Source organism: Ornithorhynchus anatinus, chromosome 1 (assembly GCF_004115215.2).
Source record: "Ornithorhynchus anatinus isolate Pmale09 chromosome 1, mOrnAna1.pri.v4, whole genome shotgun sequence".
Lineage (NCBI taxonomy): Eukaryota > Metazoa > Chordata > Mammalia > Monotremata > Ornithorhynchidae > Ornithorhynchus > Ornithorhynchus anatinus.
Window position 1 is genome coordinate 92,908,834 of NC_041728.1, and position 11,777 is coordinate 92,920,610.

The following is an 11,777-nucleotide window of genomic DNA, read 5'->3' on the forward strand; positions in this document are numbered from 1 at the left end:
TGCTTACTTACAACAATAATGAATGGTCAGGAAAAAACTACAGGTCCAGTAGTGAAGAAAATTATGCTCACTTTAATCTTAATGTGGTTAAACCCCAATACGATGTCATGTCCCTTCTGGATTTCCAGTTCCATATATAGGAGGGACTATCCCTAAATATCTACAGACTAGCCACAGATCTCTCAGGTGACCACCGAACTTCCCCTCCAAATAAATACCAAACCAATATTCGGAAAGAGAAAGGGAAACAGATATAAATACGAACCATATTCAGAGAGAGAAAAGGAAGCAAGAAGTAAAGACAAACCAATCCTATGAAAGAGAAAGGAAACAAGAAGTATATACAACCAGTACTCCAGAAAAAGAAAGGAAACAAAAAATAAATACCAAACAATATTCAGAAAGAGAAGGAAACGAGAGCTCAAACATTTAGTTTTAACTGCAAAAACACATGGGAAGAGTTTACTTAGTTGGGCCACCATTCATGCCAATATACTATGATGACTTTCCATTCAGAAACTGTTTTAAGAGAACAGAACAAAAAGCAATATCTGTAATTCATGAGAAACAAATATGGAATATTCCTAAGAGAGGTAAAAGAAAGAAAATATGACCTTCTGATTTACAATGAAATAAGAGATACAGCAAATAAATTAAATGTAACAAATAGTTATCAAATTTTTAAAAAATATTATTCAGACCCCTAGAAACAGAAAGGAGCTCCGATTTCTAATAAAGATAACGCTACTTCAACCTGTTGGCATCAGATTCATTAATGAACAAGCAATAAAATTTACAAATGAAAAGGAGACAGAAGAATCTGTTAATTCAAAATAATATCTGTGAGAGAAATCCATTCCAGAATATTTACAAGAAAGAATTATTGACTAATTTAACCTTACATCTTCCCCCACATGAATCTATAAAGTGCGTTGCTACTAACCACAGATTAACAGATTTTACAACCAAGAAAAAATGAGTAATTTACAGGACCAGAAGAGATCAATGCTTACCCACAAAAGCCTATAGCAAAAATGAGTGATTTTGAAATGAAGAATAAATTTGATTTAGTTTCTTGAAGAACTCCGTATGTTTCATAAATTAGTAAGGAAAATGGAATTTTGTGCAATGAAGAAGCAAACCCCAACCAAAAGGACTACCTAGATAAAAGCTGTGATTTAAAAAAATGTTCCACCGAACAAACAACAAATGCAACTTCTTTACACTGCGGCGCTGCGAGTGCAAACATATCCAAATCTCTCCAAAGTTCATTTAAATGGGGAAACAATACAAAAGAAAAGAGAACAGGATAATCCTCGGAAATACAGTTCATCAGCTTGCCTCGGATGAAGAATTATCCCACAGCCTTCTGAGATTGGTAAAAAAAATGGATGCTTTTATTTCATTTGTAACGTCAGAAATAAGTAGATCTCAATTCTCCTACTTCTCATTTAAAGTGGCACTAAAATGATAAATATTCTTAACATGATATAAGATGGGGAAGCAGCTTCCCCAGTGGAAGGAGCCATGGAAGTCAGAAGAACTGGGATCTAAATTCCAGATCTATCGAAAGGTGACTTTGAACATATCACTTGACCTCCATGTCCCTCATTTCTTCAACTGTAAAATGGGGATATTCTCTTTACCTCTTAAATTGTGAGTTTGCCATTAGGAACAACATTGATAGCATAAATTATAGAGGTTAAAGTCCTCCTATTTCTAACAAATGCTGTGGTCTCCTCTGATGTTCTACATCTACCCCAGTGCTTGGCATATAAAGAGCACTTAATTTATCCAATTCTGCTTGTTGTCACCACCGCAGCTTGCTAAAATATCATTAGGATATTAGGAAACATTCCCCCACCAATGCAAGTCTGATCAGGTACAGCATACTATGGTATAAGTAGAAACTACTTCTGAGCATGTTGCACGGCACTGAACGGATGCTCAGGGTAGCACTTTTTTTCTTATATTATTATTATCAAGCTTGCAGTGCATGCCGACAAACACTGTGCTAACTGCTGCGATAGGTGCACGATAATCAGATGGGATGCGGTCCTGTCTCCTGTTAGATCGGAAGAGCATCCTAGCAGGATAAGGAAACTGGGGCAAAGGAAGGTTAAGTGACTTTCCCCAAGGTCACAGAACTGGAAGTGTCCGAGCCCCGGGACTAAATGTGGGTCTTCATATCAATCATTCAGTATTTATTGATAAACAATAATTATAATGTTGGTATTTGTTAAGCGCTTACTATGTGCCGAGGGACTGTTCTAAAGCGCTGGGGTAATAATGTTGGTATTGTTAAGCGCTTACTATGTGCAGAGCACTGGTTCCTAAGCGCTGGGGTAGACACAGGGAATCAGGTTGTCCCACGTGGGGCTCACAGTCTTCATCCCCATTTTACAGATGAGGTAACTGAGGCACAGAGAAGTTAAGTGACCTTGCCACAGTCACACAGCTGACAAGTGGAGAGGCCGGGGATGGACACAGGGAATCAGGCTGTCCCCACTTGGGGCTCACAATCTTAATTGAGTGCTTACTATGTGCAGAGCACATGTACTAAGCACTTGGAATGTTAACAATTCGGCAACGGATAGAGACCATCCCTGCCCATGGTGGGGTTCTTTGTCTCCTAAGCCGGTGCTCTCTGCTGAGCCACACTTGCTAACTCACTCAGGCATACTGTCGATCACTAGGTGACATGAAACAATTCTGCAAAAACACATCACCTGACTTAAAAAAGAACTGGGTGTATTACAACTGTTACATATCAGGTCGGCAGAAGTGAAAATAATAATAATAGTTATTAATATTTATTTATTTAGGCCCATAAATTCACAAACTCTATCATATAATGGTGCTCCATACGCCCACCCCATATTTCTTTCAGGTTTTGAAGTGAGGAGAGAAAAAAAGACAGATTTTACCACAGTTATTAGATTATCAGGGGAATTTTGTTAGCAGCGAATCCTTATCAATTGCTAGATTTTCTGAGGCAATCATATTTGCACTTTCAGAGTTACTCCCCAAATCCTGACAGCGATAGAGAAGACTACCTCAACCTTTCTTCTACATTTCCTCTGAGAGAACACTGCTTTGCTTCTCCATTGCTTGCCGACAAAAATTAAATAGTTTTAAGAACTCCTAACCTCAAAATGACAGTTCTTATAAATTGGAAATATTTGGCTTATATTGCTGGACTTAATGAGATACATTTTCTCAGAAACTGAATTAATTTTTAAAAAAAAACTGCTTAGTACTCTGGAGCAAATCTGCCAACACTAATAGTCTAAATAAAGGGATGAAAAAATGGGGATATAAAAGGGAGAAATCTGAATATTGAGGAAGAAGTTTGCCACCTATGAGCCGGATGTCAGTTTGTACCTTCCCAAATTGTTTGTTTGCCATCACTAAGGTGCAAAAATAAGTGCTCATTTTCATATGTTCCCATTGATATACATAGGATTTTAGTTATCACTTTGTGTTTAGGAAATATAATTTCATATGGGTAAATTATTTGTCTTTTACTCTTTATTTGAAGATCACAGAGAAAGCGTTACAGAGTTTTTTATCCCCGTAAATGGATGGAAAGAAAGAGCTGACAGCATTCAGAAAGAAGGTAAGGGAATCTTAGCATTTTCAAAGTCTTCAAAACTTGAAAGAAATAAGACTGGAAATTGGAAAACTATCCACGATTTATTTTGAAGAGCACAATATGAATTTAAATCTCACATATGTGCTCAACTATTTTTGTGGGTTATTTATATAGCTGTAGAAATAGAAAATAGCTGGAGGAACATTTCTTAGGGAATACGTAAAGGACAATATCATGGGCAGACAAAATGATCCAAAAACTGAAATATGATTCTCCCCACCACCATCTGTAATTTATCGAAATGTCCGTCTCCCCCACTCTATAGTAAGGCTCCTTGAGGGCAGAGAAGGTTATACTAACTTTATTGGACTGTAATTCTCCCCAAGTACTTAATGGAATAATCTCCACACACAGTAAGCACTCAATAAATACCACTGGGTTAATTCCCTCAATAATAGATGACTCTTTTCTCATTAAAGCTTATTATTGTATTGTATCGGAGTTTCCTAGGTTATAGTCACTCCACAAGTCATTTGTGGACACAGCCCAACATCCACAGTGCTCTGCACATAGTAAGCGCTCAATAAATACTACTGAATGAATGAATAAGCCCCACCAAGTTGTCCTGTTACCATAAGTCAATTCTCTCTCAGCCCTCTTTCCTCTAATCTAGCTCCTTCCCATTATCCCTTGTTGAGAATAATAACAATAATAATGTTGGTATTTGTTAAGCACTTACTCTGTGCAGAACACTGTTCTAAGCGCTGGGGTAGATACAGGGTAATCAGTTTGTCCCTCGTGAGACTCACAGTCTTAATCCTCACTTCACAGATGAGGTAACTGAGGCACAGAGAAGTGAAGTGACTTGCCCACAGTCACACAGCTGACAAGTGGCAGATGGGATTCGAACCCATGACCTCTGACTCCCAAGGCCGTGCTCTTTCCACTGAGCCACACTGCTTCTCCTAAGAGCTTTCCAACCCCCAAATCAGTCTTTTTTTCCAAGCACTGTGCTACTCTCTGGGGTAAATACAAGATAATCAGATCAGATACAGTCCCTGCCCCTTGCCCAAGGTCACCCAGCAATGGCAGAACCAGAATTGGAACCCAGGTCCCCTGAATCCTGATCAAGCATTCTTCCCACTAAGTCTTACTACTTTCACCAGGCTATGCTGCTTCTACCTGTTCTGTCTCCCCAGTTCCCCACAACACAGTCAGCTCCATGCTGGAGGATCATAACCCACCTATGACATGGGTCATGCCTATAATGAGAATATGGCAATCTGAATTCTAATTTAGTAATTATAGTATGGCAATTTCATTTTAAGCAATTGCAGTTCATTTTTTAATTTAATGTCATTACTTACGCATGATTAATAATGACCATAAAAGTTAATCACTTAACCTTGAAGAGGAAGAAAAGGGGAATAATATTTTGGTAAAAATCAGAAACAACCTCAAGGATCTACCAGTATATACATCTTGTCCAAGGTTGTTTCAGCCATGGGAGTCAGAGGACCTGGGTTCCAATCCCAACTGCTGCCTGCTAATCCCACTCCTTGACTGCTGGGTCCTTGGGCAAGTCACTTAACTTCTCCATACCTCAGTTTTGTCATCTGTACAGTGGAGATTAAAAACTGCGAGGTCCATGTGGGACATGGATTGCATCCAACCTGACTGTCTTGTATCTACCCCTTGGCACATAGTAAGCATTTAAATACTATTAAGAAATAATAATAATGTTGGTATTTGTTAAGCGCCTCCTATGTGCAGAGCACTGTTCTAAGTGCTGGGGTAGATACAGGATAATCAGGTTGTCCCACATGGGGCTCACAGTCATAATCCCCATTTTACAGAGGAGGTAACTGAGACACAGAGAAGTTAAGTGACTTGCCGACAGTAACACAGCTGACAAGTGGCAGAGCCGGGATTCAAACCCATGACCTCTGACTCCCAAGCCCGGGCTCTTTCCACTCAGCCACACTGCTTCTCTAATAGCTATAAGCTTTTTTAACAGGCCCAAACCTTTCAACCCCAGTCCACCTCTTCTTTTTCTCCAGTTCTTCCTCCCCAAGTCTACCCTTAGAATCTCAACAATTGGTATCATCAAATATAGCTGATCACCTAGGGGGCAGAGATCTGGAAGATTAGAGATTGGAGAATCGGCATAGCTCAGTGGAAAGAGCACGGGCTTAGGAGTCAGAGGTCACGGTTCCGAATCCCGGCTCTGCCACTTGTCAGCTGGGTGACTGTGGGCAAGTCACTTAACTTCTCTGTGCCTCAGTTACCTCATCTGTAAAATGGGGATTAAGACTACGAGCCCCATGTGGGACAAGCTGACCACCTTGTATCCTCCCCAGCACTTAGAACAGTGCTCTGCACATAGTAAGTGCTTAACAAATACCAACATTATTATTATTATCATTATTAAGATTAAAGAGAAATTACACAGATGGGAAGGAAGAACTGTAGGGTTAATGAGAGGGGTGAAAAGCATGAAAACCCTAGCATCCCAACCCCAAGCCATAGCACTGCCTACAAATGAAGCACTAGCCATTTCTGAGCCCTTAGAGCACAGTGTTAAGCACTTGAGAAAGCACAATAATGTTAGTAGATATGATCCCTGCCCTCAAGAAGCTTACAAAAATACAGTCAAATTGTTCACCTGTACCTTCAAGCACCTACCTTCTTCATGTACCTATCTTCCTGGCAACTCACTTGACCATGCCTACCTTCTTCTAGTGCCTACCTTCTTCTAGTAGTAGAACAGTGGTAAAGTCTAGATTTGGGAAGTTTCCAGAGGTGGCAATATTGTGCAGCTTGGTAGCAGGGACACTCATGTTCAAATAGCACCAGGCCCCACCCAAATTCCTAAGTGTCATTTAAACCCACACAATATATTAAACATACAACCATAATTTAGTAAGGGGAATATTTTGAACTGTAGCAATCAAATATACTCTGGGTAACCTTTCTCTTTTTCATATAAACATTTACGGTAATACCCTTTCATTAAATTAAGAAGAAAATGTAGTTTTCTAGTAAATTAGTTTTTCTCTTTTTTAATTTTGAATTCACACGATTAGCAGCTTTTATATCTCTAATGATTAAGAATCCTTTCAAATGATGTGGATCAATAGCGGAAGAGGAGGCTAAGAGAGAAGCAACCTAAAGAAACCTGGGAGAGGAGCTGCAGAAGGGGTATCCTGTTTCTTCCAGGAGCTTTCCTTAATCGAGCCTCTGGCCTCTCTCTAATAAGCATTGATTGGTTAGGAACTCCTAATGCATGGAAGATTTTTTGACACTAAACCAATGAATGACCTTGATTCTTTACTATGGATGAAAGACTATTCTAGAACTTTTTCCTCTGTGAATGCTGATCTATTAGGATGCTTCTGAACACAAGACACTATCTACCAATGTATTGAAATAACTTTCCATTAACTCACTTTCCTCCATAATTAGCGTGTTTAGCACTCTATATGTGGATTGTGATTTGCTCAAAAAATAAATGTGATCTAAGACATCAGTAAAGGGGATTGCAGAATATTGTATCTCATCAGTAAGGACAGAGGATTGCAGAAACTAATGTGATTTAGGGAAAGGTCCCCCTCCTAAGTTCAGATTTATTTTCTAAGGATGGCCTTGGCTTCATCTCCAAAGTTTCAATCTAATCAATCAATGAATTTATCGAGCACTTACTATGGCAGACGTCGTTGTACACATGGCCCCTTTTCTCAAAAGCTGGAGATGGCAGCAACAGTGATATTGGTGACAGTGATATTATCTTGTTTGTATCCCCAGCTCTCCTGCCACTGCTAATTTATTTCTTCTGAGCTTCCTTGTTGCTCCCATCTCTGCAAGAAACAAAATATCAGTGTCTTCCTCACCACCCTCTGCTACTCCCCCTTCCTCTCCCCTCAGCACTGCACTCATTTGTATGTATTATTTATTACTCTATTTATTTTGTTAATGAGGTGTACATCCCCTTGATTCTATTTATCTTGATATTGTTGTCTTGTTTTTGATTTGTTCTGTTTTGCTCTGCTGTCTGTCTCCCCCGGTTAGACTGTGAGCCCGTCATTGGGCAGGGATTGTCCCTATCTGTTGCTGAATTGTACATTCCAAGGGCTTAGTATAATGCTCTGCACATAGTAAGCGCTTAATAAATACTACTGAACGAATGAAAAAGAATGTAAAGCCCCAGTTAGTGGTGCTATTACTATCCAAGCAGCAGCAGCAGGGTCTTCTCTCACACCCTGTTCAACCTAATATATGTGGTTTACAACCAGGATCAATCCATCCTGTGTCCATATGTCCATCCATTCATCCTATGTCTTGAGTGCTTACTGTGTGCAGAGCATTGTACTGAGCACTTGGGAGAATATTAACAGAGTTGGTACAGACGTTCCGTAGTTTTATATGTAGATCCAAGGTTTCATATATATGATGTGGATATAGGTGCACACATGAATATACATATAGCTGTAGATATAAAATGTATGAGAATTAGGATGGGCCACTGAATACCAGGTACCCCCGTTGTCAACTAGTCCCATGCCCTCACACAGCACCCGATGAGGGACAAACCACCTGATAACTAGGCAAATGACCAGCCTAAGGATAATAGGAACGTTTGTTCATTTATATACAAGTTAAACTCTCTGGGTTTTCTTTCTTCACTTTTTAGGTAGCCTTTTGTCAAATGGAATCGTAAGATTATATCCTCTAAAGACTTGCAGTGGACCAATCAGGATTGGACTGTCAAGAAGAGCTAAAGCTAAACAACTTCATCCATATCTTAAATAATTATATAATAAGGATGTTAGTAATGCTATACTTTAATGTTTAAATTGTCTGAAAATAGTAGTTTCTTTTCCTGGAAAGCAAAGTTTACAATTCAGGTTTTGCCATTTTACTAAAGTAAAAAAATATGGTTTACTAGGGGTAGCCATAACACAACTTCACGTCACAACATTTTCTGCTATATTTATAAGTGTAATTTGAATGTTCCTACTTTAATAAAAATATTAAAGCATTTTTAAAAATTTAGATAAAGCTGGTATTTTGCATTTTTCTCCCATAAATCAAATTGATAAACATTGGCTGTAATTATAGACATCTAATTGAGGCAAGTACAGTTTTTGAAAGGATTTTTCCAATGGAATATCTATTTCTGATGATAATGTGCAATATAACATTAGCAGGAACTGTAACACGCAGATAAAGCCATAGCTGAGTTCAGCTTTTCTGCTAGATTGACAAACTTGTCAGGTTTTTCCACACATCCTCAGCCTTGTTCTCCTTCCCTCACTGCTCTGAAAATTTAAAGTTCTTTCCAATTTTCATTTTTTGAACATTCAAGATTCCAGGGCAAGCTATTTATTTGATCTTAACCATATCATGAACAAGAGTGTGCTGTTACCTACATAGTAACAAAGCGGTAGAAGAATTACTAGCCTTGGTGAAGGCAGCATGCAGAATAAACAACTAAATTTCACTCCTTGGTAGTCCCACAAATAAGGGAACATCAAATACGGTAAATGATCACACAGCATTATATCAGAAATCAGATCAGATAAGAACCTACTAGAGCTCTATGAGCAGCAAACTCAAGTTGGATGATTCCTAGAACACATTGTGAATCACACCTTAGGAACACAGTTTAGAACACTGACTTAACACCCGCAACTGAATGTAATCAGCTAATGCTCAAGACCTAAATAGGCAAAATAAACAAAATGATGACTCTTCCTCTGTTTAAGACTAAGGGGGAGGGGAGAAAGTTGCAGACTTACAAGGAAAGATTGAAAGGATAAGTGGAACAAAGACCAATTAAGAAATGAGAACAATAAGAGCACAGTATATTATGGCCAAAGGAACTGATCTCAGATTTCCCACTTCTCTTGGAGACCTTCTGCCAACTCCACCATCTGCAGGGGGTAGAGGATGAAGGCATCGTCTTTCCTGCGAAACTGCACTTTGTATGATACTTCAGTATTAGTTCGCATTTCGGTTTTTTTCTAGGTTCTCAGCAATGATGGGAAGTGGTGGGATGAGAGATGGAAGAAACCTTGGCAAGATAAGTGGCAGTCACAGAATGAGAGGTGACTCAAGAAAGAGCCAGTTTAGAGAAGGAGACTGGAGACAAGAGACCTACGGTTTCTCCTCAATCCTCTGCTTGTCATACTGAAAGCTTCTCCTGGGCTACTTTTTCCTCGGCAGGCCCTTTCTGCTCCTCCTCATGGAATGCCATACGAATGGATATTGATTGATTAGAGACTATTGCCAAAAAGGATTCTGGATAACCAAACATACTAGCGTTGGAAATAGGGTAGGTGGAGCCCTCTAGATTAGTAGCCCTGGGTGACATTCCCAATATCTCCTCTTTATTCATCCAATCATATTTATTGAGTGCTTACTGGTGTGCAAAGCACTGTCAAAAGCACTTGGGAGAGTAGAGTATAACAACAAACCAACACATTCCTGGCCCACAATAAGCTCTCAGTCTAGAGGGAGATATATTATTAATCTTTATAATAATGTAAAGATTATATATTATCTAACGATGATGATGATGGTATTTGTTAAGCGCTTACTATGTCAAAGCACTGTTCTAAGCACTGAAAACTTGGTTAGAGGCCATGAAGTAGGAGGCAATACCTTAACCATATATGTGTTGTAAAGGCCACTAGGACCTCTTCCATCCTTCTCAAGGGGAGTGCTAACCTTCTCTCCTTTCATAATAATTAAGAGATTATTAATATACACAAATAAGTAAATTGCATATATACATACATGCTGTGGGGCTGGGAGGGGAGCAATGAATGAAGGGAGCAAGTCAGGGCAATGCAGAAGGGAGTGGGAGAAGAGAAGAGGAGAGTTTAATCAGGGAAATGCGTCTTGAGGGATTGGGAAAGACTTCTGTAGTGGAGTTTGGGTAGAAGAACACAGACAAAATGTACCCTTAGAGCAGAAATGGTATAGCATGCAGACAGATTATCCACAGATCTTTCCTAATAAATAATTAATAGTTACATTACTTGTTAAACCCGTGGCTCAGTGGAAAGAGCCCGGGCTTGGGAGTTAGAGGTCATTAATTTGAATCTCTGCTCTGCCACTCGTCAGCTGTGTGACTGTGGGCAAGTCACTTTCACTTCTCTGTGCCTCAGTTACCTCATCGGTAAAATGGGGATTAAGACTGTGACCCTCACGTGGGACAACCTGATTACCCTGTATCTCCCCCAGAGCTTAGACAGTGCTCTGCACATAGTAAGTGCTTAACAAATACCAACATTATTATTAGTATGTGCCCAAAGCCTTATTCTAAGCACTGGGGTAGATGCAAGTTAATGAGGCTGGGACAACAGCCCCTGTCCCACAAGGGGCTCACACTCTTAATCCCATTTTACAGAATGAGGTTAACTGAGACACAGAGAAGTTAAGTAACTTGCATCAAAGTCACAGAGCAGACATGTGGCAGAGCTGCATTAGAACCCACAAACCTTCTGACTCCCAGGCCTAAGCTCTAACAACTGAGACAGGCTCCTCTTCATCCTCACATTCTTCCCCATCTTCTCTACCACATTCATTCATTTTAAATATTCTACTGAAGCCTTCAGAGGATGTCAAATAAGGTTTGCAGTAAGAACTCCTTAACAATACAAATCTCAAAAAAATATAACCATAGCAGAATCTGAATTACTGATGTACATACCCTTCTTATAAATGAAATCCAGCCATTGCATCTGGGATATAACCAACTTTTTCAATGTTTGCCAAGAGACTGAGGATCTATTATATTGCTAACATAATTATAATTATTAATATATTAAGGGAATCAGAGTGGCCTAGTGGAAAGAGCACAGGCTTGGGAGTCACAGGACCTGGGTTCCAATGCCACCTCCACCACTTGTCTGCTGTGTGACCTTGGGCAAGTCACTTAACTTCCTAGGACCTTATCTGTAAAATGGGGATTAAACCCCCCACTCTCCAACTTTGACTGTAAATCCCATGTGGGACAGGGATTGTGTGGGACTGTGTCCAACCTAATTATCTTGTATCTGACCCAGAGCTTAGTGCCTAGCACATAGTAAGTGCTTAATAAATGCTATAAAGGAAAAAAAAGTCTAGGGTAATCTGAAGAAATGTGGTAATCCTAATTTTGACAGAAGAGATTCAC

At 39.5% G+C, this 11,777-nt stretch overlaps 2 non-coding genes across 2 annotated transcripts; one reads left to right on the plus strand and one right to left on the minus strand.

Annotated features, from left to right (window-relative positions):
• Window positions 1–516: 516 nt before the first annotated feature.
• On the plus strand, window positions 517–8,647 carry LOC100681502. The gene is made up of 3 exons (XR_003761538.2): window positions 517–1,573; window positions 3,542–3,619; window positions 8,286–8,647. It is a non-coding gene; the product is annotated as an uncharacterized LOC100681502 (transcript).
• A 1,571-nt stretch (window positions 8,648–10,218) lies between these two features.
• LOC114816717 lies at window positions 10,219–10,346 on the minus strand. The gene has a single exon (XR_003764527.1). It is a non-coding gene; the product is annotated as a U6atac minor spliceosomal RNA (small nuclear RNA).
• Window positions 10,347–11,777: the final 1,431 nt, after the last annotated feature.